The sequence below is a fragment of the Heterodontus francisci genome, unplaced genomic scaffold (assembly GCF_036365525.1).
Source record: "Heterodontus francisci isolate sHetFra1 unplaced genomic scaffold, sHetFra1.hap1 HAP1_SCAFFOLD_121, whole genome shotgun sequence".
NCBI lineage: Eukaryota > Metazoa > Chordata > Chondrichthyes > Heterodontiformes > Heterodontidae > Heterodontus > Heterodontus francisci.
The window spans coordinates 2,540,216-2,543,738 of NW_027140425.1; positions in this window are offsets into that span (position 1 = coordinate 2,540,216).

Here is a 3,523-nt window from a genome sequence, read left to right on the forward strand (position 1 = left end):
TGATTGGTGGGTATTTCTTCCATGTCTGTTTTGTTTTGGCCAAGTGATTTAAATCAGGAGATGTCATTACAGGTTAAGATTACAATTAAATGTTTTTTTTTAAGTACTGCAATCCAAATTAATTAATTAAATAGAATAGAGATGGCTGGGCAGGCGATGTGTTACAGCTGTAGTATGTGGGAGCTGGTGGACGCCGATGCAATCCACGGTGACCACATCTTCAGCAAGTGTTAGCTGATTGAGGAACTTTGGCTCAGAGTTGATGAGCTGGAGTCCGAGCTGTGGACACTGCGACGCATCAGGAAGGGCGAAAGTTACCTGGACACTGTTTCAGGAGACAGTCACACCCCTTAGATTAATTACATCCAATTTGGACCATGGTCAGGGACAGGAGGGTGTGACTGCGAGTGAGGCAGGTATGGGGATCCAGAATTTAGCTTTGGAGGAGCCTCAGCCAGTGCCCTTATCCAATAGGTACGAGATTTTTGCTTCCAATGTGGATAAGGGCACAGGCTGCAGGGAGGATGAGTGAACTGACCACCCTGGTTCAGAGCGCCATTCAAGTGGGGGGAGAAAAGAGAAATATTGTAGTCATAGGGGATAGCATAGTTAGGGGAATAGATACTGTTATCCACAGCAAAGATATAGAGAGTCCCGAAGATTGTGTTGCCTACCTGGTGCCAAGGTTAAGGACATCTTTTCCGGGCGAGAGAGGAATTTGGAGTGGGAAGGAAAGGCTCCAGTTGTTGTGATCCACATAGATACCAACAACATCGGTCGGACTAGGAAAGAGGTTCTGCTGAGGGACTATGAGCAGCTTGAGGCTAAATTAAAAAGCAGAACCACAAAGGTAATAATCTCCGGATTACTATCTGAGCCACGTGCAAATTGGCACAGGGTAAATAAAATTAGAGAGGTAAATGCGTGGCTCAAAGGTTGGTGTGGGAGAAATGAGTTCCAATTCATGGGACACTGGCACCAGTACTGGAGAAAGAGAGAGCTGTTCCATTGGGATGGGCTGCACCTGAACCATGCTGGGACCAGTGTCCTGGCGAATCGTACAACTAGGCTTGTAGATAAGGCTTTAAACTAAATAGTGGGGTGGAGGGTTCTATTGAAGGGAAGTTTATAAAGTTGAAAAGTAACGAGAGAACAGAGGTGCAGGGTAGTGAAGGGGCATACATTAATCAGAGTGTGACCGTTAGGAACAGAGAATACAAGCAAAAGAGTACAGTAGAAATTAGAACTAGAATAGGTAAAAATGGGAATAAGTCAAAGCTTCAGGCTATTTATCTGAATGCACATCGCATTTGTAACAAGATAGATGAGCTGACGGCACAGAGAGAAATAAATGAATATGATTTGATAGCTAGCACTGAGACGTGGTTGCAGGATGACCAGGACTGGAATCTCAATGTTCAAGGATATTCGACGTTCCGGAAGAATAGGCAGAAAGGAAAAGGAGGTGGGGTAGCTTTGTTAAAGGAAGGGATCAGTGCAGTTGTGAGGAATGATATAGGTGTAATAGATGGTAATGTAGAATCAGTTTGGGTGGAAATAAGGAATAGCAAGGGGAAGAAATCACGGATGGGAATGGTCTATAGGCCCCTGAGGAGTTGTGCCTCTGTAGGACAAAATATTAATCAGGAAATAATGGAGGCGTGTAAGAAGAACACTGCAATTATCGTGGTGATTTTAATCTTCATATAGACTGGACAAATCAAATTGGCAAGGGTAGCATGGAAGATGAATATGTAGAATGCATCAGGGATTGTTACTTAGAACAATACATTGCAGAACCTACCCGGGAACAGGCTATTTTAGACTTGGTAATGTGTAATGAGGTAGGATTAATAAGATATCTCGTAGTTAAGGATCCTCTAGGGGGAAGTGATCATAACATGGTAGAATTTCAAATTCAGTTTGAGGATGAGCAACTGGGGTCTCAAACCAGTGTCTTCAACTTGAACAAGGGCAATTACAGAGGTAGGAAGAATGAGTTGTCTAAAGCAGGCTGGGAAAATAGACTACGGGGGAAGTCAGTCGATGAGCAGTGGCAGACTTTTAAGCAGATATTTCATAACACTCAGCAAACATTTATTCCGGTCAGAAGGAAGGACTCGAGGAGAACGATGAACCACCCGAGGATAACAAAGTAAGTTAAGGAGAGTATCAAATCAAAAGCAAAGGCATACAAAGCAGCAAAAGCTAGTGCTAGGCCAGAGGAATGGGAATTTTTTAGAAACCAGCAGTGCATGACTTAAAAAATGAATAAAGAGAGAAAATTGATTGAGAGTAAATTGGCAAGAAATATAAAAACAAACAGCAAGAGCTCGGGGGCCTATAGACCACTCCAATGCGTGATTTCTTTCCCTTGCTATTCCTTATTTTCACCCAAACTGATTCTACATCACCATCTATTACACCGATATCATTCCTCACAACTGCACTGATCCCTTCCTTTAATAACAAAGCTACCCCACCTCCTTTTCCTTTCTCCCTATTCTTCCGGAATATCGAATATCCTTGAACATAAAAAGGAAGAGAGTAGCTAAAGTACATGTGGGACCCTTAGAGGATGAGACTGGGGAATAAATAACATGGAACAGGGGAATGGCAGATAATTTAAGCCAATATTTTGCATCGGTCTTCACGGTGGAAGACACTATAAACATCCCAACAATAATAGATGAGCAAGGTGTAAATGGGAGGGAGGAACTTGTAACAATCTCTATCACGAGGGAAAAGGTGCTGGACAAACTGATGGGACTAAAGACAGACAAGTCGCCAAGACCTGATGGCCTCCATCCAAGGGTTTTAAAAGAAGTGGCTGCAGAGATAGTAGGGGCATTGGTCATAATATACCAAAATTCACTGGATTCCGTAGGGTGCCAGCGGATTGGAAAACCGCTAATGCGACGCCCTTATTCAAGAAAGGAGGGAGACAGAAGGCAGGAAACTATAGACCAGTTAGCTTAACATCTGTCATTGGGAAAATGCTAGAGTCCATTATTGAGGAAGAAATAGCAGGACATTTAGAAAAACATAATGCAATCAAACAGAGTCAACATGGTTTTATGAAAGGGAAATCATGTTTGACAAACTTGTTAGAGCTCTTTGAGGATATAACAAGCAGAGTGGATAAAGGGCAACCAGTAGATGTAGTGTATTTGGATTTTCAGAAGGCGCCACATAAAAGGTTATTGCACAAAATAGGAGCTCAGGGTATTGGGGGTAATGTGTTAGCATGGATTGAGGATTGGCTAACACACAGAAGGCAGAGTGTCGGGATTAATTGGTCTTTTTCAGGTTGGAAATCCGTATTTAGTGGGGTGCCACAAGGATCAGTCCTAGGGCCCCAACTATTTACTATCTATATTAATGACCTGGAGGAAGGGACAGATTGTAGAGTATCCAAATTTGCTGACGATACAAAAATAGATGGAAAGGCATGTTGTGATGAGGACACAAAGAAACTGTAAAGGGATATGTTAAGTGAGTGGGCAAAAACTTGGCAGATGGA